Here is a 24,498-nt window from a genome sequence, read left to right as displayed (position 1 = left end):
CTGCCCCAGGGTAGCACTCAGCAGCCCAGTAACAGAAGGGAACCATGGAGAAGAATGAGGGTGCTGCCAGCAACGGACCAGATCTGGGGACATCGGAAGCCACCTGAGCAGAGCAGACACACTCCCTGAGACCCTCGTCCATCAGAGAAAAGTGGCAATGCCATCGCCAATTCTAAGGAACCAGGGTAACCACCATTGGCCTCTTCCTAAAGACAGTGGGACCAGATGTCACTGCCCCCAAAGACCCCTTGGGGTGCTATTTATTACATTTCAGATGTTTGCTTCTTCCTGATTCCGTTCTGATTTCATTCTGCCTTTCTGGCCTGTAACCTCATCACAAACAAATCACTTCTGTTATAAATTCCTTCAGAAACTGAAGCAAAAGCCTATTTAAAAATTGTATTTTCCCCTAAAATAAAAATCGACACAGCGATTTTCCCTTTACCATGTTCACCGAAAGCACAGAGACCTGTGCTCTGAACTTGGCTCTGCCATTGCCTTGCTGTGTGGTGCTGACACGTACACACTCCCACATGTCATTTTTCTTATTTGTTAAAAAATAAAGGCAGGGAGTAGACTTTGAGATTTTATCAACCAGTACATTTTTTAACGCTTTAGAGTTCGGCTTACGATTGGCAAGTTTTAATATTGCCAAAAACAAACCAAGAGCAACTTCCATCTACTATTATCATTATTTTATGATATAAAGGTCATTTTACTATCAAAAAAGGAGGGGGGAAAATCCCCCAATAGTCTCCATTTTAAAAGCTTGTTTCTTTTGCTTTTTTAGAAAACCATCGTTTGTCCATTTTTCCATTTTGCTTCAGACTGGTGAAAACCACATCACAGATCAGCACAAGTTACAAAGGAGCATTGCACACATGCAGTACCGCTTGTGGCCCTGACTTTGCAGATATTCACTGCAATGACAACTTTCTGAGCCTCAGTATTCTTAATCTGAAAAATGGGCACAGTGGAATTTGTTCTATTTACTCCCTAGTGTAAATGTTACGAATGTGAAATGAAAGAGTGAATGCAATGGGACTTAAAAAAAAAAAAATTAAGGTATCAACCCTATCCCCAACTTTTGACACCCCTTATGTTGTTGTAACCCAGAACCAAGGCTGCAATTATGGATCTCCAACTTTTTAATCGAACTCTCCAGCCTTGACTGGGTTTAATTTAGACCCTGAACATTAGTTTAACAAAGTGCTTTCATATTTATTATATTGGATTAGCAAATTATAAGCTATCACACGAGGCTTTTGAGAACACCCAGACAAATGGCCTGCACACAGGGAAACCTCGTATAGTCACCATATGGGCTTCATTTATTAAAGCTTTGGACCCGGAGCTTGGGGAAAGCCAACCTCTTCACAGAGAGACTCATGAGGATTGGTTGCTAGGAAGCTACAAAAGCGAGTGTTTTTAATGAGATTTAAAGTATCATAAATTATATATTATTTTCTACACTTAGGACATTCATAGCTCTTTGGTTTATTTTGTATTTCATTTTGCATTGGTGACATATAATCCCTTTACATACAAAATGCCTTGCATAAGAATTCCCTCAGAAATCAGAGCAAAATTACATTTTAAAATTATTTTTTTCCTCCCTAAAATAAAAGTTCACATTTCTTTGTCTCCTCCTGTGTGTCCAAGGCAGGCAATCGCAAAGAATTTATTTTCTCCAGCTTGAAAAAAAATTAATCCCAGCCTTTACCAATAGTAATTACTCAAGTGAATACTGTGAGTTGAGTCTAGAGCTGCTGTTAATAAGAATTCTCAAAAAAAAAAAAAAAAAGAATTCTCATAATTCCATTTTCTGATGAGAGTTAATGTGGGTTCTGCGGGTTTAATTCCACAGATAATTACGGAGGCAGTACTTAAAAGGCCTGTTTTCAGTACCCTTCCTCAACTCCCTTCAGTTTTCAACATTAAATAAAGAGGCAGCCGTTCCACAAAAGAAATTCAAAAACTATTTGGTTTAACTGCCCATCTTTAAGGAGGCGAGTCATTATGCAAATGTGGCGCCCAGAATTGGCTCACAGAGCCCGGGTCTGTCCGATCTGCATAATAAAAGGCAGCCGCCAGTGGGATGCAAAGGCCATGAGCATATTTCTGCTGAAAGTGGCCACTGATAAGACAAATTAAGACAGTGGTTTTCGATTAAGAAATGTTTTGATCAGGGATCTTTTGTGAAATGAGATTTTAACAGCTTTGGAAAACAACGACCCCTGAAACACACGTCTTCTTGTTTGCTTCCCTTTGTAACTTTTCCTCTTCTCCATCGTGAGGTTTTTCCACTGGAGGTTCTAGAGACATTATTAGGCAGCTTTCAGGAACATCTCCACAATTAAATTTAATGAGCTCTATTTTCCACTTTTAACAAAAATTAAGGAATCTAGCAAAGTGCAATTAATCAATTCCAGTAAAAGTTTTAAGAACATGTGTAAGTCGAGACGTGGGGAAATCTGAGGCCACAATGTACGTAAGCGGCCTACCAACAATTGGAGACCAGACCATGGGGCCCAGGCTTGAAGGCTAAAAGTCACCTTTGTCTTCCCTTCACACGAGTGGGTGTGCACTCTGGGGCCAGGGCTTTCCTAGACAGCAGGGAGATTGGATAGAGCGAGCTCTACCTGCTTCAGGTTTCCGATCTCTATTTTTGATTGCTCAGTGTCTGATGTCTGGATTCAGTGTACCCCTCACTGGGCGCATGGCTCACCAATCCCAAATCAGGGCCTCACTGAGCATCCAGGCCCCACGTTCCTTGGGTTTGCTCAACACTAAAATACCCTTTCCGAATACATGTTGGTTCAGTTTGCTGCATTCAAGTGCGACTGTCCATAGATCTGTCAACTTATGAACTATGTCCTTTAGCTGTAATTTCAGGAAAACAGTGAGAGAATGGAAGGATGACATGGAAGATTGGAACAAGGGCAAAATGGAAAAAATAAGAACTTGTTGGCAGATTGAAAAGACCACTGGAAAGAGAGAAAAAAACAGAAGTCTGAGAAGATAGGCGTACACCAGAATAATTATAGAGGCTGTATGTGAGTTTTGCTGGTGGACTTATATACTTTTTGGTCTATTTGTTTTTTTCTACATTTTCTTCAATGATCATGCATTACACTTATAAAGATTTTAAATTTGCTATTTTTCTTTTAAGCATGTACTGATGGTCCGTGTCAATATGGCTGAGTGAAGCCATCTAAGTCTGTCTGGTTGCATGACCTTGGGCATATTATTTCACCCTCTTGGACTGCAGTTTCCTAATCTGTAAATAAAGAACTTGATTCTGAGCTCTTTCAGGACTCATATGTTGAGTCATCTATGAATATCTGTTTAATCCTAAGGATGAAAGAAGAATAAGGAAACGTAAGGGTCAGGAAGCAAAATAAATCTTCATCCTACAACACAGCAATACTCAAGCTATGAGAGTGCTTGGAGGTCATCCAAAATGGTCTTGTTTAATAATTATTTGAAAAGAAATATTCCACTAAGGGGAAAAAATGGATAGGAACCTCTGATTTATTTTAATACGTTAGATAAGAAATAAGTGTCTCAAGGGTGACAAGCTGGAAGGAGGCAGAGCTAGAATTTGATATCTTAGATCTGTGTAGAGCTTCTCCTAACAAATTATGTGCTATCTTTAATTTGCAATGTTTCCCTATTTGACCCTTAAATAGGGTGACTGTTCATCGCGATTTGCCTGGGATCGTCCGGGTTTATGGCTGCTGTCCCAGTGTAATTATTAACAGCATCTCTTTTGCTCTCAAAAATGTCCTGAATTAGACAATAACTTTTACGGTCATGTCACTCACCCTTTAGCTCAGTCTGTGCCCCTCTCTCAGCCTGACATTTCACCTTGACACAGCCTGGCCTGGGCTCCTTCCGTAACATCTATCTTCATCAGAGAGAGGACTGACCCTAATATCTCAGAGTCCATCTTCATTCATGGGCCAACTTGTATGGTCTGGATGACAAAGAGATCCCAGGAGACATAAGCTGGGGTTTGGCCTCCCGACTCAGAAACCAAACTCTTCAACAAATCACGCAATATCATGCAGAGAAAAGCCAGCTCTGCTTAAAAGGAGCCCATCATACCTACACGTTGCAACAGCCTTTCTCTTCCTAAAAGGGAAGATATTGTATGCAAAATGTCATATATCTTCCCCCAACCAGCCTCTTTCATTCATTTAGTTGACAATTATTATGCGCCAGTTTCCATGTCAGTTCTTGAGGAGACACAGAGATTACCAAAACATGGTCTGTATGCCCAAGAAGTTCATGGCCTAATCGAGGGATAGAGGGTAGGGATATGGGTTTTACATATCACCGATTCATTTTATCATTTTCAATCTCCTCCACGCAATGTGCCACATAGTAGGCACTCAAAAAGATTTGTTGAATGCATGCGTGCATGAATGAATGCATTAATATTGCTTTGTTCCCTAAGTGCATTCTGTATCCATTGCTCATCCCCCAAGAGATAGAAACCATATTATGATTGGACAATAGACTTGGAGAAACAGTCACCTGTGGCAGGTAAGAGCCTGGGTTTACAGGCAGAGTCCCGGGGCTTAAATCTTGCCTCTGTCTCCCGCTAGTTGCACAATTTGGGGCAATTTACTTCACTTTTCTGTGCCTCAGTTTCCTATTCTGAAAATGAGGATAATAATAGTAGCTACTTCGTAGGGTTGTTGAGGAGACTGAAGTAATGCCTAGTGACAGTGCCAAGTGACAGAGCTGTGCTGGTAAAAATGTTTAACAATCAGCTGTCTGGTGATAAAAATAAATTAAATAATAAAATAAATTAAAAAGAAAACCTGACTTGTGCCATTTGCTGATTTCAGTGGTGTAAATGCTCCTACCAACCAACGTGAAGAATGCAGAGATGGAAAGAGATGTCTCCAGCTGATTCCGTGAGCCAGCACTCTACTGATGTATATCTGAGCTAATGTAGTCAAAAGTTTTTCCTAAACTTTACACATGTAAGTTTGCTCTATTAATCCTTTTTCTGCTGTTGGTCCTCACTGCGTTTAACAGAACATGGGATCAATGTTCTAAATAATTACATGAACAAGCCAACTACACTCACCAAGTCTGGCTGAGCAGCCAGGAATGGGGGAGGTCTCTTCCCTAGCACTGTCTGCTGGGGACCATGTCTCGAGTCTCTTTAGAAAGATGCCACGATAATAACAGCCACTGTTTTGAAGCACTGCCTATATTCTAAGAACTGCATCAGGTGCTTTAAATACATCATCCCATTTTATCCTCACAACAACTTTGTGAGAGTGGACGTGTCACCCCCAATTTACAGATGAGGAAACTGAGGCCCAGAGACGTAAATAACATGCTCTTATTCCATTACCACTAAGCGACAAAGCCAGGATTCAACCTTGTTCTGTGTGAAGCCAAAGCTCACCCCCAAAAACCACTGCACTTAACCTGCCATGGCTCCTTTTAGGTCCAATGTATTTTAATTTGACTGTTGCCAGTGGGCAACGTGATAGGGTCTAAGTGGCTACGAAGATAGACTCGAGAGGCAGACCGGTCCAAATACCACTCTGTTATCAGCCATGTGAGCTCCAGCAAGTTACTTAACTCCTCTGTGCCTCAGTCTCTTCATCTATAAAATGGAGATATTTCTGACATCTGTTTTAAAGGGTTGTTATGAGAATTAAATGAGTTCATATGTATGAAATATTTGTAGCAATGCCTGGCACAGTGTTTAAGTCCATGTAAGTGTTTATTAAATGAACATAAATAACGTTCTTTCAGATGAGGTGAGAGTTCCCCTGGATTTCAAGACAGAAATAGTGTGAAATCAACTCTCAGATATAATAGCTAAGCTGCCTATTTCACTCAGTAGAAAAGGTCCAGGCAGAGGAAACCAAACAATATTGGGACCCAATATGGACAAACCCCAGGCCGATAGCTTTCCTTGCCCTCCACGCGTGCTGTGTACCCTGATTTTCCAGTTAACAGCCTCTATGGACCACAGTCATAACAGGTAAGGCAGAACTCACATTTTTCAAAGGTGGCTATCAGTGCCCCTCAGAGGACACATGATGGAAGGAAAACAAGGATTGTCATATGGTGGTAAATGCATGACTTCAGCAGCCTTCCTCACGTACAGGTGACATAACTCCACTCAGCTAACTAACCCCAAACAGGGCCCCACAGGCGTAGCGCTCCCTCATAATCTTCCAAATAATAGTTAAACACTCCTGTGGAAAGGCAAAAGCTTTTGGAAAATCTGATAAAGACACAGACCCAGGTGAAGTTGCTGTATCTACCAAATAGGTGGCTTTCCAAAGGGACCCGAGGGTTTTCATTGCGTTCTTTCCTTTCCAAAAGCATCTAGAGACAGGCGGTGGCAGCAACACAAGTTAGGTGACCCAAACACCCCACAAAGGACTCTTTTGATAGGATGGACAGCACCTCTCAAAACCCTTACCGGCATATATACCCGTTCAGTACATCATCCCCAGCTCTGTTCTTACCATGTCCTCCAATAAACTCTATGCCTTTACTAACAATTGTCACCCCAATAAATTAAAAAAAAAAAAAAACTCTATGCCTGAGGGATTCTCTCTGCTGTGTGGAAAGTTATAATAGGATCTAATAACCAATACACAAAAAGATCAGAGGTTAGAGGAACGTGATAAACGACACCACCAGGATGCAATCAGCAAAACGGGGAAATTCTATAGGATAAACGACCTGGTTTCTTCTATCAATAAACAAGGGATGTTGGGGGGCGGGGGGGGAGGATGGGAGGGGAACTGTTATAGATTAAAAGAGACTTGTGAGCCATATCAACAAAATGCAATGTATGGCTCCTAATTCGTTTTGGATCCTAATTTGAGCAAAGCAATGATGGAAAGTCATTTTGAGACCATTTGAACACTGATTGAAAATGTGATATTAAGCAACTAGTGTCAATTTTTAGGTGTGTTAAAGATACTGTGCTTGTGCTTTTAAAACGTTCTTATCTCTTAGAATTACATACTGAAGTATGTGTAGATGAAGTAATAGTATTTGCTTTCCAACACTCCAGGCAGGGGTGAGGGGTGTAGGGTGGGGAAGTCAGTCCTGATAAAACCGAATTGTCTGTATGTTGATAGTTGTTGGGTGAGAAGTACATGAGGGTTTATTATACCAGTCTCTGTGCCTTGTACATGTTCGAAGAGTTCCATAGTAAAGTGTTTCTAACTTTCCGATTCAGAAACATGTAAGAATCCTTTTTGACCCCTCCCCTTGCTTTCCTACTACCTGTCTTCCCCACTGCATTCAGTCACTAGGGCTGGTCTCTTCTGCGTGCAACAAATTGTCCCCTCCTCTCCACCCAACAGCAACCAGCTCAGACCCTCGTTCCTTCTTTCCTGCATGATTGCAATAGCCTCCTAACTGTCCCCAGTCTCAAAGCTCCCGAGCCATCACCTCTCCCACCAGAGTGATGTTTCTAAAATCAAATCTGATCAAGGCACTGCCCTGCTTACAACCCTTCAATGGCTCACCTTCACCTATCAGGAAGTGTCCAACTGTGACTCCCGAGGCCCTTCATGACCCATCCCCTGCCTACCATCCCAGCTTCACCTTTCCATCCTGCCCCCAAATGTGGTAGGTTTCAGCGATACCAGGCTCCTTGTCATTCATTTGACAAGAATTTGGGGGACCCTATTATAAGGCTAACAGAATGCTAATCCTGGGTAACACAATAGCAACCCCACAACCTCCCTACTTCATGGTGATAAACGGCAGATGTTTTCACCTATAATCCCCGGAGTTTGCTATGCTCGTAACCGTCTACATCTTTGCACATGGAATGACTTTATTTGGAATGCCCTTCCAAAACCAGTTCCCTTCCATCTGCTGAATACCTGCCCATCTATTTACCCTTTAAGACTGAACCCAGACATCACTTCTTTTGGGAAACCTTCCCTATCTCCCTCAGGCTTTGGTTCTATCACCAATATCTTGCGCATTGCCTAGGCCAAAGTTGGTTTTTAATAAATGATTATTGAAAGAACAAATGCATGAGTGGATTGATGGATAGATTTCTGCCTTCCTTAAACTGACTTTCTTGGGCTTTTGAGTCATGAGTGTTAAGAGTGGAGGTGACATCTGAGGTGACATTCTATATCCTGAAGCACTTGGGGTTATGAATATACTTTGTTAACCAAAGTCATTGAAAATGGATATTTGCTTCAAGCAAAAGTTTCCCTACGTATTTCCAGTGAAGAAGTTTCCACTGTGAAATACATTGAGTTAAAGAAAAGTTATACTGGATTGTGTTTTTTTAACTCAGAGCCTTTAATACGCTAATTTGCATTGTGACCCTCCAGAATGATACTTTCTGCAATTTTGCAAAACATATTTGACCAACAGACCCTTTTGTTCTCAGGGCATCTCAACAGATGAATGTCCTAAAGAGAATTTGGTGGGAAACACTGGTTTACCTGGTGTTCGGCCTAAGATTTTCTTTTCTGGTCATTGAGATTTATCTTCAAACAAGGTAACACAACAGGGCTTTGCCACAGTGGCTCTGCAACAGCAGGAAAGTGTGGCAGCTCTCTGATTCCTTGCCTCCTTGTCTGTTAAACTGTGGGTAATAACGCATTTCATGACTGAGTCAGCAGAATGAAAATTACCTTACAAGGGTAGGGCATAGTAGTTTTATTGTGGTGGTGTATTGTTATCACTATTTTCCAGCTTTCTTTCTGTCTTTATTTCTCAGAGTACAAGTAAAAGTAGCAATGGCTTAGTAATTGAGAAAATGGCATATCAATCAATGCTTGTTAAAACAAACGGACAAAAATGAAAACCTCTAAGGACAAAAATCAGTAGCTGTTAAGGCTGCTTCTAGATGTGTGAGAAATGAAATAAGAGTAGACAATATGCCATTTGGGAGAAGAGAGTTTCTTTTCACACAGTGGTTTACATTGTTTTCAAAAACACAAAGAATGCAATAAAATACATGCGAATGTATGATTTTACACATATATGAATACCCATCTTACACTATCGCGTGAGAAAATAAAATTGACGAGGGTTTCTTTTCTGTCTGTGTCTTTGTAGCTTAAATGACGACTAATCTTACAGATTAAATCTGATCACTGGATTATTGATATTAATTCTTTCTTCGGCTTGACAGCTGTAGGATGGAAATGGCATAGAAAATACACTGAAATTGACTGAGCCCAATTTAGCAGGCAGGACCTGAGCGGGCACATAAAAAATACATCCATCACGGCTCACAATTTTATTTTTAATTCAGAATATTTTCATAACCAGAGAAAGCAAGGTTAAAACACTATATTAATAACACTGTTGTTTTTACATAACGATGTACCTGAGGACTTATGATTTATTCCATCGTTTTAGACTGAATCTGTTAACAAATAGTGAAAATTTTCTTAAACTCTTTAAAACACAGTTTGATGAAGAAACGTTCAGTCATGGAGGAGGCTTTACCATCTTCAGTATTTTAAGCCCTGCTTTTAGTTAAAGCTTTTAGTTAAACAAGGACAAATCTAATCTGGCAATTTGCAAATAGGCTGATTTCTGCACCCATTCATTAATGTGCTGATTAGAATCATAATGTAGAGTTGGGGGCATATCAAAGTCAACTCATTTGTGGAAATGCTCATAAATTTAGCAAATCGTTGTTCAAATAGAACCATTCCATGATTATAGATGTAGAAAAAGAGTAGATTTTAAGCAATCAAGAATGGAGAAGTGTACAAGTTTCTTGTTACCAAGTTACCCAGACTGAAGTGATAAAAGCTAAAATCAGAAGAAGTGAAATGGTAGAAATGACAGCTTCCAGCAAGAATGGTCCCCATCCAAGTACAGAAAGCAGTGGGAAAGAAGGAAACGAAAGGGTACGGATGGAAGAAGGAAGTCGCTTGGAAGAAGTAAGATTGGTCATGAGTTGACTGTTGTTGAAACAAGGTGGTTGATTCATGGGGGTTATTACTTTTTTGTTTATGTGAAACTTTTCCTGATAAAGATATATATATATATATTTGACTTCTAATGTTAAGTGAGTAAAAGGGAATCAAAGGCAAATCAAGAACTATGAAAGGAATATATTGACTATAAAGAAGAAGCAAAAGAAGAAACCTTCAGAGAAAGGAATACAGACTGTATAAGGAATATTTAGAAGAAAACCCGAATGGACACTCCATTGCAACAACAACAAAATGGTAATTACCGGAGATAAAGGACGTATTAACGATCCTATTGTGGTAAACAATATACGTGTATCAAGTCAACTTTTGCCATTGATTTTTTCTGAGTTTTTAGCACATTCCTGTGACTGGCAGAATGCCTGGCATCTAGGCATTAGTTTTCAATAAATATTTGTGCGGGGGGCTGAATACTTGAATGAATGGGTGGATGTAGGAGAATGAATGAATGAACCATAACATTTCCTCTGCGTGACACCATTTCCCTAGACATCTGGGTCGCATGAGCTATCAGACTGCATTCAGTCCCATCTCATCTTGGAATGAACACATCAGGGAACTGGTGGCTTCAGAGTCACCCTCAGTTTCTCCCTGTCCCTCACTCTTCCTGTCCAATTAGTCCCCAGTATCACCTCCTAAATATTTCTCAATATACTCCCCCTTCCGTTGTCTAGCTAGACCCTTTATTACTAGACTGTGTCAATAGTTTCCTAACTAGCTTTCCGTTCCACCCCTCCTTGCTCCAATATGATCCTCCTTAACCACTGGTCCTTCATGCACTTCACTTATGTAAATTGTCCACTGCTTCCCCTAAATCACAGATCCTCATAAAATTGAAGATCTTTAGTGCAACAGAGGCTTTCCACAATTGGAGCCTGGCTTTCTTTCCAAGGACTGTCCCTATACCCACCAGTTCCCTCTTCTTCGGTGAGATATAGCTCTACTCGTGGGGGGGTCACGTTGATCTTGCACTTGCTTTTCTTAGACCAGAAATTCTTTTCTCTCTTTTTCTCTAGCTACAGATCCTTTCAGGCCCATTTCAAATGTCACCTCTGAGAAACTTTCCAATCACTCTTTCTTCTGTTTCCTTTGGCATGTAGGTCATAGATTCTTTTTTTTTTTTTTAATTAAAGTTTATTGGAGTGACAATTGTTAGTAGAGTTACATAAATTTCAGGTGTACAATTCTGTATTACATCATCTATATATGACATTTATTGTGTGTTCACCATCCAGAGTCAGTTCTCCTTCCATCACCATATATTTGATCCCTTTATCCTTATCTACCACCCCTCCCCGCCCTTGGTCATAGATTCTTGTAATACTTATCAGATCATCCACAATTATTAGTTTACTTATCTGTTTTTCCCACTAAACAATGAGCTCCTAGATGGCAAATATTGACTCTTGTTCTGGTCAGAATCCCCCATGCCCAGTAAGCACCTGACGTATAGTAGGTATTCGATACATGTTTGTTGAATTAACATAATTTATATTTGGGAATGAAGTGAGGGACAGAGAAGGCAGTGACCCAAGATAGAGTCCAAAGAATGCTATGAAAAATCCACAAGTTTTTTTTTTTTTGGAAAAGAATATAAAGAAATATACTATATGCACTGAACACATAAAGTCCCTAAATTAGCAAATGTCAGGAATGTAACAAGCTTTCAGGCCAACTGTTACTCCACTGTTAGGAAAAACGAGAGCAATTATCTAAGTTTTCCCACTGTGCAATATCATTCTATTGCAAAATATTTTTTTTTCTCATCTGACAAAAGGAAAGAGTGGATCTAAGAGGAAGATCATTCCTTGGAAGGAAGTGAAGGCGAGAAGAAGGAAGACAAAGGAGATCTGAAAAGATAAATGCAATGACCTAGTTACCTCAGTAACTTTATCAAGTTTGGGGGACCCAGTACTTTTTGTGGCCTGCTAATAATAAAAATCAGTACAGAACGTAGATGCCAAATTGCAGTGACATGATCTCTCCTTTCTTCTTGCTTCCTTCTTTGCTAAAATGTCCCTGATTCCCAACCCCCACCCCCATCCCCCATTAATTGCACTCCAGTTTTCTAACATACAGAATATCTTCCAAATTACCCGCTGGTGTGAGTGATAACATAGTGTGTGAGATGAATGAAATACTCAGCTCCTCAAAGCTCCCCAAATCCTTTCTTCCAAAAATGATCCACAGTTTTCTTAGCTTGAATAGTCTTTTCAAACCAACCTCAGTGATTATCAAAGCAGTTTAATGTTATTAGAATATCATCAAGTTTCATTATGTTTTAATAAGAGATGGTGACAAGAGATAATGGTAAATACATTTTCACCAAAATTAAAATCACAAGTTGTAAAATTAATCCAAAAGTGTCTGTTATAATGTGATGTAATTTCAGTCGTCTTAAACTTATTCTTGTTAACTACTCTGGTATGGTGCTCTAGCAATAAAATTATAAATATGGTAAAGAAGCTAAGATCTCAAATACCCATCTTTGCTTTCAATAATGAAAACTGTGGTTTGCCTCATCATTTTATTTGCCACTTAAAATGGATTGTCTAAAGGAAATTGATTGACGTGATCAAATATTTCATTGTCTATTCACCATTAATTGTCTATTCATCAAGAATTTATATGTAGAATATTATTGCGAGGTCCAGTGTGAACTAGCAAGAAAGGTAAAAGATTGCATGCTCACTTTCCCCATTCTCTGTAACTAACTTAGAGAATAACCTAGAAAAGTACAAAATTAAATGTGATTTGTATATATTCATGTGCAGTTTCATGTCAAAAAGGGTAACTGGGTTTCCTTTTTAAAAAAATATTAAACATAAGAATATAATACAAAAAGGAATAAGTTGGGATGAAAGGAAAATGAGAGAAAGTAAACGGTTAGGTAAACATTCTATTGAAAGAGGGAGACTATAAATGAGGCAGAGAGTTCCCTGAAGGTCAACACACACACACACACACACACACACACACACACACACACACACACACGAGTTGCTTAGAGAAAGCCAAGCTTTTCTGGAACTAAGACGCAAGTTCTATTTTCATGGAACACATAAAGGGATGCTATAATGTTTCCTTGACAACATCATGTCTATATCTAGTGATGAAGTGAGTTTCATGTAACTTAGCTGATGTCAGAGTAGTAACAAGAGGCCAAAGCAACATGCACGGGCTAAGCTTGCTGCTTTCTAATCCTCATCTCCCAGGAGCCCATTACCTAGCTGGGGTCTTGGAGGCGTCCACTTGGAAGTAGAGCTCACATCGGAAGAGCTATGGTAGTTGCACGTACAAGGTATCATGACAGCACAAAGAAAGAGGTGGTAAAACTTGAGCAAAATTCTAAAGGTAGAAAAGGAGTGAGCTAAGACTAGAGGAAGGAAAGTAGTGGGGCGCAGGTCAAATCCGACACTCAGCTGTATTTAAAAATTTTTTTTAATTGTTTTAGAGAGAGAGAGGCAGGGAGGGAGGGAGGGAGGGAGGGAGGGAGGGAGGGACGGAGGGACGGAGGGAGGGAGGGAGGAAAGAGAGAGAGAGAGAGAGAGAGAGAGAGAGAGAGAGAGAGAGAGAGAAGGAAGGAAGGAAGGAAGGAAGGAAGGAAGGAAGGAAGGAAGGAAGGAAGGAGCATGTGGAAAAGTATGAGAAAGTGCGATGGCTTGGGGAAAGTGAAGGTGCATGTAAGAGTGATGAGGAGAAAGCTAGAGTGCCCAGGAAGACCCAGATCTTTCAAGACATTATTTATTACAGGAAGAATAAAATTTGTCACCCCTGTTCTTTGCTCACATGGTCCACTGACTCCACTTGGTGGGAGAAGCTCTTAGGGTCTAATTATTTCTGTGGTTGCAGATCTTGAATGGAGAGGCTCAACTAGGTATTTAACACACTCCTCTGAGAGACGTTTCCTAGGAACTTGAGCATTTAAAGACTTACATCTCGATCTCTTGGCTGCAACAGGGTGAGTTATTTTCTTGAATCCAGCAGTCATGAGGATTCTCAAGAATCAGTGTCCTCTGGACCTTTCTTCTGTATCTGGAAATCCATGTATGTCAAATTTCCCCCACTCCTCCCTGCAGACCCAGTGCTTCCCCCACACCAGGCCTGTTCAGAGGTACTCTAGAGACCCTCAGCATTACTACATGAAGCCGTCTGCTTTTCATCCACCGGGAGGTGAGATTTCCCTTCTTTGAATCCCTGTGGCCCTCATTGCTTGGTCTCTTTACATCACAGTTATTTGCACACATATTTCCTCTCTTATTTGATTGTTGAGATTTTGGAGGGATACCAAAAGTACTTTCAGAATGAGTGTGTGTCTTCCATTTGACATTCTTCTGCATCCTGTACACAAACCATGACTGACCATCTGCTATGTGCCAGACACAGTTCTAGGCACTGAAGAACCACATTTCAAAAGACAGCAAGGTCCTAATCTCAAGGAATTTATATTCTGGACGACAGATATGTTTATTTGTAAACACAAAATCTTTTCAGATGGTCACAAGGATATAAAACACAGTGAAATAAAGGACAATAGCCGGAGGAGGGATGCCACTTGGAAATGGAGTATTAGGAAAGGTCTCTGTGAAGAGCTGGCATTTGAGCTGAGACCCAAATTATACAAAATTCAAATGTAAGCATCTATAAACAAATATTTATTGGAACACAGCCATACCCATTCACTTACGTATGGTCTATGGTTGCTTTTATCCTACAACAGCAGTTGAATAATTGCTGTTGAACAAAGACCACATGGCACTCAAAGCCTAAGGGATTTATTATCTACCTGATCCTTTGCAGAAAAAGTTTGCGAACCCTTGAACTAGACTATAAGCTTCCCACGGTCCATTCATTTATTCAACAAATATTCCTAGAGGGCCTTCAGTGCCAGGCATGCTGTTGGCTTCCGGGGAAACATAGGGGAGTAAGTCATACAGTGAAGATTCTGAATTCCAATAAAGCTAAATTAAACACCTGGTGAGAACCAGGACAGAGTTCTTTGAGATCAAGGGTTAACAACACTCTTACAATCCATGTCTTCCTCTCACTGAACAAGGACATCCAGTCCATTTTTATCAACCCGAAAAGAAGAGAGAAGCTAGATCCTGAAAACTGACCAGCTCGTTATATAGAAATGTAGCTAATCAGCAAAATCTGAAGGATCTAAAATAACGTTGAGTCAAACTTTTTTTTTTTTTCAGAGCAAATATGAAAAAAAGAAGATGAAGTCCTCAGAAACAGAATATTATTTAGCAAGCGATGGAAAGTGTTCTCACTGCACTAATGAGTCATTAAGTGAGGCGTTTGGGAACTGGGGAGGAGCTATAATTAGGTTATCTGTATTTTTAACACAAGAAAAATAAGCCAAAGCAGCATTAACCAATGCAGCTGTATTGGAAAGGGGACAGCTCTCTGCAAGTCTCCTAACAGAGGGGAATCATTTTGAATAACTCAGAGCTCAGCTGAGCAGTTAATTTAACAAAATGCTTGAGAACAAACCTGCAGCCATTGGTAGCCATCCTTAACTGTCCCCTCTCTTTACCCTCACTAGAAAGCAACACCCCATTCCAAAACACCAGGCCTGTGCAGATATCAGTTTAGATGGAGTGGAAACAGCAAATCTGATCATAACAAAAGGGGAACACAAATGAAGTGAGTGATGGGTTAGGGATTCACATAATTAAATTGTCAAAGGCCATAAAAGGAATGTGAAAACCAGGGGATATCACCGTCATGGGGGAACAGAGAAGGGATTTAGCTATAAATACATTTCTGAGGAAGATGAAGAAAAAATAGAAGTCCAGATTGCTCATTTTTGGCCTAATGAATAAATCATCTTGCCCCTCCCAACCCCCAATGCACCTGCTGCTTTGAAAAGTCCTTCCACACCAACCCAACAGTAAATGCCTCACAATGGCTCCAACGAGGCTGGAGTCCCGCCAGTGAAAATTACCACTCTTCAACCAAGATAAACATCATATTACTTCATTACCCTTTTAAAACATATGCAAATTAAATCCATTATTCTTTTTTCACCCAGAAATGAAGTTCGTTTGGCTGGAATTCAGTGATTCCTTTTGTTGCAGTTGACCATGAATGGATGAACTTCATGTAGATGGTGCCCACTCCCCATCTTTGAATCAAACATTAATACCATTTGACAGTAATAAATAACACTTATCACAATAGGGATGGAATAATGATTTTCCCACTCAGCTGGCTCATCAGAGCCTATCAGCTGACAACTGCATAAATGAGATTAGCATAACAGCTGCCTATGACAAATGTATCTAAATCCTTCTAATGCCAGCTAGTGCTTTGATCTCCCTATCAAGTCGATGCCAAAACCCAAATCCATTTCTGCAAAATACATCTTGTTTATTATAGATACATATGTATGTCCCAGCACAGTCTGCAATCCCAAGACATCCTTAATTAAAAGGAGTCAGAATGTTGATTAAAAATGGTCACCTCTGGCATTGTACTTCCTTCTATGACTTTGCTGAGGATTTTAAGACATTTATTTTCAAAATGGAGTCTATGCTCTGCTTTCCCATACTTCCACTTGAGTCACTCACCAGAATGTAATGAGGTCCCATTCTGATGTTTTCAAATGAAAATAATTACCGTGGTTTCGTTTTGATTATTGCCTTTCAAAGGTATCAGGTTCATAAAAATTTAAATCAACTCCAAGTAACATAAGCCACCATCCTCCACTTCCTATTTTACAATCACAGTGAAACACAGACTTGCTCTTTGTTCGGGAATGCAAATGGGGTTTCAGGTCAAACCTGAACTATAATGTCTTCATTTAGCCTCCTCAACAATCCTCATTGCTGGTGAGGGTAATACGAGGAGCAGTAAATACACATTTTGGGTGTCCAGGTTCCTGCAAGCCTCAATTTGCTTCTCCTGCTGAACTTGAAGTTGAAGCAAGATGGCAAGTCCAGTGTCCAGGGAATAACACATTGGATGGTAGGGAGAATCGGATGTAAGGAGTTATATATTATCTGAAGAGAAAGGAGAGAAAAGCAAAGCTAGCACACGAATTGAGTGTGGCTCTTGTTCCATCTTGGAATACTTATTTAAACTAAAGGGAAAGGATAGTAGTAGCTAATTTACTTCTCACTGCTCTACATGACTCATTTTAATCATATCCATATCAACTATGTCCCCCAAACAATTAAATTAGTCATCAATCGTCATTTATTCATGCAATACATATGTGTCGAGGGTCCTCCATGTACTATTGTAAGTGCTGGGACAATCACAGAAACCTGATAAACAAGGCTTTGCCCTCATGGGACTTATATTCTAAGGGGCAAAAAGCAAGAGCTATTGAAAAAGAGCTGTGTAGCAGTGAACAGAGACAGAACACTTTTCAGATCACATATTAGAGAAGACGAACGGATTGCAACATTTGTACAAAGATGGGCAGTCATAAATAAAAACAGACATAGGTGCTCTCAGCTAATACAATTAATTAAGACCACATTTTAGGGATGACTTCTGAGTAATTGTTAGACTGAGGTTGAGATTGTTCTACAGTTAATTAATCAGCCCAATATAGAGAATTCAATATGAAACAACAGGGGATATTCATTAATTTATTCAACAAACATGTATTGATCAGCCACTAGGTGTTAAGGATACAAACATGTAGGAGACAGTCTGTTCTCGGTGGCATCCCATCTCGATGGGGGAACGACGATGTGACAAAAGCAGAAGTCTCCTGGGCTTGGGAAAGCAGGCAAGGCCTCCATGAAGAAGAGACCTTTATACTGAGAACTAAAGGATGGGCGTTGGTATAAGACACAGAGGAGGATCAGTGTGACAAAAGCAAATGTCAGACAATAACAACAAAAAGCAGGCATGCCACAGTAAGAATTTCACCAGATCCAGTAAGGTGGTCTTGGCCATCAACACCAGATCCCATGGTAGTTGCCATGAAGTTATTTGTAGTTGGCTGGACATGGGTTTCTTTACCTTAAATGTTAGTTAACCACCCATGTTTCATTGTATAAGGTGGGTCCAACCATGAGTGAAGGATTTCCCCAAGTATTATGAGGGCAAAAGCTTTATACCCTGCCCAGAGAAAGTAGATATGAAAAGCAATGCACTGTGCTGAGAGGTGTTGGAATGGAATCTTGCTGGTTTTTCTTCACAAAAGCTAGACAATTTGATAGATATTTCTTAGTCGATAGATATCTATATCAGTGGTTCCAGTGGAAAGGACTCTGAAAATCTATGTGTATTACATGCATTATTTGTTGCTGGGAGAAATACTATGTATCACACAACCAATTTTGCTGTTTTTCAAATACATGTAAATGGAGCTCTAACAAGATAAAGCATCACTGAATTTGTCATTGCTCTATTATGGTATATTTTCTCTGTCCCCAGACACAAAAGTACTACTATCACAAAATTAGTGTTAAAGATAGGGGTTTTCATATTGTTAAAAAAAAAAAAAAAGATGAAATTACCGTATGGAAAAATGACCAATTCTGTGTTATTAGTCTTAAGAAGCTAATGATTAAGAATAATCAAGTAGTAAATCCCCTTGACTTCACAGAATTTCGTCCTTAATATGACCTCAGAGACTTTTGTTTGATTCATATCAACATGCCATATATCCAAACTTGAAAATAAAATGGAATCAATAGATTCAGTGTTATTAGAAAGCCTATACATTTCTATTGCAGCCTTGATGGAAACTTCTGACCATGTTTTTGGTTGGTTGGTTTGCATTCCAAGAGCTTGCTATGTGCCTGGCACTTGGATGGTGCATGGAATATACAGTAACTTAAAAATCATGTTTCCTGACTTCAAGGAACTTACAATGTAATTGGGGAGAAAAGATCTACACCTAAGTTTCAATACAAGATAGAAAGAGCTAAGTACCATAAGAAATATGGGCACCAAGACTGGGAGAATTGTCCCAAATACTAGTACCAAGAAAGTCTGCTGAAGAAGATAATACAGAAGGTAAGTCTGGGAGACTGAGCTGCACCAGACTTCTGAAACACTAAATGGTCCAGATTGGCTAAAACTTCTGAGGCTGAAAGGATAAATGGGGACCCAAATCTTAGTATCAGTTGATGAACGGTCTTGATGATGCTGGGAGTCAGTAGGCTTTGAGAAGCCATCATCTACTTTTTTTAAAAAAAAATGCTAAGCTAGGGTTTTATTTTCTTCACATAACAAAAAGTTTAGAGACAGGCAGCCCAGGACTGGTACAGCTACTCCACGAAGCTATCAGCTTCTATCTTTCCATCCCATTGTTCTTTTTTCAAATCATGGTAGAAAAACACATAATATAAATGATTTTTAAGTGTGCATTTAAGGAGTGTTAACTATATACCCACTGTTGTACAACGAATCTCCGGAACTTTTTTTTATCTTAAACTCTATACCCATTGGACAACAACGCCTTCATTTACGGATAACCTCAAATCTACTTTCTGTTCCTGGGAATTTGACTACTTTAGATATTCCCATATAAGTGTGACCATACAATATTTGACTTTTTGTGACTGGCTTCTTTCACTTAGCGTCATGTCTTCAAGGTTCATCCACGTTATACCATGTGTCAGAATTTCCTTCCATTTTAAGGCTGGATAATATTCCAGTGCATCACATCATCTTTATCGATGGCCATTTGGGTTGCTTCCACCTCTTGGCTATTGTGAATAATGGTGCTATTAACATGGTGTGCCATCATTCGTTTTTGAAGTAGAGAAAGTGATAACCACATAGACACACAGCCATCAAGATGTAAGAATTTTCACCTTGCTCAAGCTCTCATTGTCTGTTAAATAGTCACAAGTGAACAGAACTTATAAAAACGTACAACTGGCTCTTGCCCAGACACATCTGACTGGAAATACCATGGAGAACACGCTGTCTGACCGACCCGACCCTAGCGCTCACATGCACAGCTCGCGGACCTCCTCGGCAGAATCAGGCCTACTGGCTGGATTTGCCTGACTTCACTCTTCCCTTTCTCAAGGGTGAAACTCAGAGCGTATTAGTTCATTTGTTTGTTTGCTTTGTTTTCTCCAACCAACACTGGCATTGTCCATTATTTAATTTTGAAATACAAGGAAGCATGATTTATAACTAGGATCCCTAATGACAGACACTTGAGATGGTCAGCAAATATAAATGTTGCATTAACAGGAAAGTCCCTAGTCCTTAGAAAAATTAATTTCTGTAATGAACTTCAAAGGAAAAAATAAATATCGGGGGTGCCAAAAAAAGGTATACACATGACTTGTATTCATCTTTTGTTATCTGTATATATTGAGTATTACAATTTTAATACAGCTTTTTTCCTTTCTTAAAATGTGCATACATTGTTTTGGCCACCTCTATATTTTAAATTGTCATCCTTTGATTTATTGGGGGTTAATATAAATAAAGTCAGAATCAAGTACCCGATATCCATGATGTCCTCAATTGCTTTCTTCAGGCCTTTGCTCAAATAATATTCACTTAGCAACACATTTCTGGCCAAACCCTTCAAAATCACATCTCCCCAACTTCTTGGCACTCCCTTTTCCCCATCCCTGATTTTTTTTTCATCATCCTTATCACCTTTTATAATCTCTCTATTATATTTACTAATTTACTGTCTTCTGTTTCCCCACTCTAGAAAGTTCCATGTGGTCAGGGATCATGTCTGCTTTGTTTTCTCAGTGACTCTTGGTTCTTATCTGTATCCCTAGGGCCAGGCACACAGTCAGTACTCAGTAAATATTTGTCCAATGAATGAGTAACTGAATACATGGAGCATAATCTGAAGATACTTATAGTAAACACCTCCTGGTACCTGCAACAATCCCTTTTCTCAGAGAACTGCCCCTGTCCACAGGCTTAAACCCTGGCAGCCACATTTGGAGAACATGGACAGTCACCCACAGCCACCGCTCTGTGCACCAGGAGAGGACATGGCCCTACCTGGACAAACCAATTGTTGCCTCTCCCAGAAATTAGAACTGGGACTGAGCGATGCTAATCTGAGGCTCTGCACTGATGTGATACAAAGCAAGGGGGCTACAGGGCAGACACACGAAGAGAGAAGCAAAGAGAGCACAGCTTCTGCAAGAAAGAGAGGGGGTTACAGAGAGAAAGGCAGAGAGGAAAACCAAAAAAGTCAGCCTTGGTTCTGGATGGTTTTCTCCGTTCTTATCCCAGTACCTTGTAGATTCTGTCACATACCCCTGTATACATCTAATAAATCCCCCTTCTTATTTAAGCTACCTTAGTGTGGGTTCCCATTCCTTCCAGCTAAGACACCCTTCGCCGTGATCATGACACAAAACGTCGCCTAGTGTGGATGATAAATGGGTTTGCATTCATCAAAGTGATATTTCAATGGGTCCGTGGTCAAATAGGTGCTCTCGCCTTTCTTGCACTTTGTGGCTTCATTTTGAGTCACTTGGGGAAGGGTTCACTCTGCAGTTTGAAGACAAGCCTCTTTATGGGGCCTTTTCATATGCTAATGTAGAGCATATTTTCAGCTCAGCCCTTAATCAAATGGGCATCGTCTAAAGGAGATATAATTATAGCATCTATATTGCTGGCTCTTAACTGAAGACAAAGCAAACAGTATGCTAAGAAGTGATATTCAATGACGACACTGAGAACAACGCAGAAAGAGGGTCAGTCAGCAGAGCGGAGCTACTATAACACTTTATCCTCAGAGGACCCCACCAAACAGAAGAGACCCGAGGATTGCTGGGTAGTTTTTCTTGGATGGATGGAGTGTGGTTACTTTAACAGGTTGTGAAATGATGGATGCTGGCATAACCAACAAATCTAAATAAAATAAGGAAAAATAGCCTTGATTACCAGTGAATCATATTCAGTAATAACCACTAAATCCATTGAAAACAATTTAGGTAAAAGCCAATCATTTTTTGTTTTGTTTTAGATTTTTAAAATGTAATGTTAACTATTCAAACTCACACTGGAAAGTTCTATCTTCCACTGAAGATGTCGTATTTCAGTAACCTTGACACTTTTCTGTAGTTTAAAATTGCACAAATGTTAAAACACTGTAAGTGGTTAACAATGATAATGTCTTCTTTCTTAATATCACAATCAGAGAATGAAACATAGTTAGAGAACCGTTGGCTTGGAGTCCAATTATTTATCTGTCTCTGTTTGACAAGAAGGAAATTGGGCTTGCTCAATCATAAAAGTGACCAAACAGCATTACACACCTTCCATTGTAAATTAATTGCATCTCATATGTACCGCAAATGTGTTTAAGAAGTGGGGGGATAAGAGAAAATAGTTTCAAGAAATCCAAATGATAAGTGCCAGTGTAAAGTTTTCTAATTCTATTTTTTTCATTTCAAACACTTCATAAGGTTCACTTAGACAATTGGGTTTGTGTGTAAACACAACTGACTGGTTCTCATTGAAAAGAGCCTTTTCCCGCTCTCCAGCTAATAATATTTCCCTTTTGTTCCACCTCATTACTTCAAGCTTTCCTAAGTAATTTCTCTCCCTCTTCATTGTCTGCACCTTTACAAATATTTGCAAATGGTTAGCATGCCCTATCCTGATACTTACCACGAAGCAAAAATCTTCAGTGTTTTTAATACTTAATAACTGGGCCAGTGTCTTAACTGTGTTTCTTCCCTGTAATTTGGACTGTCTAACACGGCGTGGTAATTACCTAACGCTGTCCGCTGCAGTACAATATTGAATTTAAACTTCAAGTTGCTTTTCTTAACAAATGCTGTCTTGGGTAAAAGTACTGTAAGAGGTTATCAGAGCCAAAGAGCCACCACTGAGTCCTAGATAGTTAGGAGACGGGTCTTGAGATCTAACTCTTATTTCTACAACTGTGTGGCTTTGGGCAAGTCACTCCTTCGGTGGATCTCACTTTCTTTGCCTATAAAGTAAGGATTCAAATAGATTGTCTCTAAGATGCCTTCGAAATCCCTGATGCTAAGGCTAACCTACATTTTAGAGCATCCTTTTTAAAACTGAAATCTAACTAAGCCCTTTCTTTCTTAAGAGCCTTCAGTTGCTTCCTATTGCACGGAGAAAGAATTCAAGCTTCTTTACAAAGCTTGAAAAGCACTGCATGGATGAGCCTCTGCCTGCATCTCCAACCTCAGCTTGTATCACCTTGTCCATTGATTTTCAGCTGGGTTCCTCCAAATGAGACCCTGAAATAGGATATGAGTCCCAGTAGCTTATTTGAAAGAGGAATGATAAAGGAATGGGGATGGAAGGCAGTCAAGGGAAACAAGCCAATAAAAGGTATGTTACCAAGCAGCTCGCCACAGTGGGCTACTGAGGCTCAACCCCCCTAAGGACTCCTAGGAGACAGGGAGAGCACAAAATATGCCTCCCAGTAATCCCACCCACTCCCACTCATCACAGGTTGAGAACAGCTCCTGGGACCTCAACTCCCTGGCATCTCTAGCCTGTCCAGTATGCCAGGGAGAGCTGCCCCTGTAAAGGGGACCACTAAGGCCCACGGGGATATAGGTGGGGTATGACACATTTGTTTTCCATGGTTTACTAAACTCCAGCCTTGCAGGCTTTCTTCCAGGTCCTCACACTTGTCCCCTTGTCCTCTTTTTCAGGGCCTCGGTGTACATGACCCACTCTGACTCAGACACTTTGCAAGGTTTCCTCCTTCTCAGTGTTGGTAGCACTTTCTCAGGGAAGTCTCCCCTCGCCACCCCAATTAGGTTCCCCTCCCTTCTTTATTTTAGTAACACTCCATGTGTTTCTTTCATAGCATTCTTCATACTTTGTATTTATGCTGTTAGTTTACTTTATTTTGCATCTGTATACTCCACTAGACTATAAGTTGTCCTCAGGAAGGGACCGTGTCTATTTTATTCACCAATGTACAGCCAGCATCTAGTCCAGAGCTCATTAAATTGTTTTCGCAAAAGTAAATTTTTGAAAGCTCACAATCATTTGTATTAATAGAAACCATCCATTTACACTCAACAACCAAAAATGTTTTGGTAAGATAGAGAGAAAATATTTTGATATATCATTGTCTTATACAAGTGCTGCTCAAGGGTGTCCCGGAGGAGACGCTACCGTAAAGTACCATAGGTACTTTAGCTTAAGTAACTTATACAAACACAATAATAGATATAAGCAGGAATGCGACATACTAAAGCTGTCAGAAGACGAGATTCCAGTCTCAGCCTCCTAGGCTCTTATGCTTTAAGCAATAATTGTGACTTTCTGAGCCTCTGGTATACTTGCTCTCTTTTTGGAGTTTTTAATTTTTTAATTTAAAAGAAATAATGAGGAAATTGGATTATCTCTTGTCTCCTCTAAAGCCTCAACATTCTCTCAGTCTATTAAATGAGAAACATAAATATGACCCTTGCATAATATAGATGTTCAATAACTATTCAGTTTTTTTTAATGCTTAGAATATGGATAACTGAGCCACAAGCACAATAACATGAAATTCTGCTAACTGAATCTGTTTCTTCATTTGCAAAAAATAGTGTGAAAC

This window comes from Rhinolophus sinicus, linkage group LG11, assembly GCF_036562045.2.
Source record: "Rhinolophus sinicus isolate RSC01 linkage group LG11, ASM3656204v1, whole genome shotgun sequence".
Lineage (NCBI taxonomy): Eukaryota > Metazoa > Chordata > Mammalia > Chiroptera > Rhinolophidae > Rhinolophus > Rhinolophus sinicus.
The sequence above is the reverse complement of the archived record's forward strand: the minus strand, read 5'-3'. Positions refer to the sequence as shown.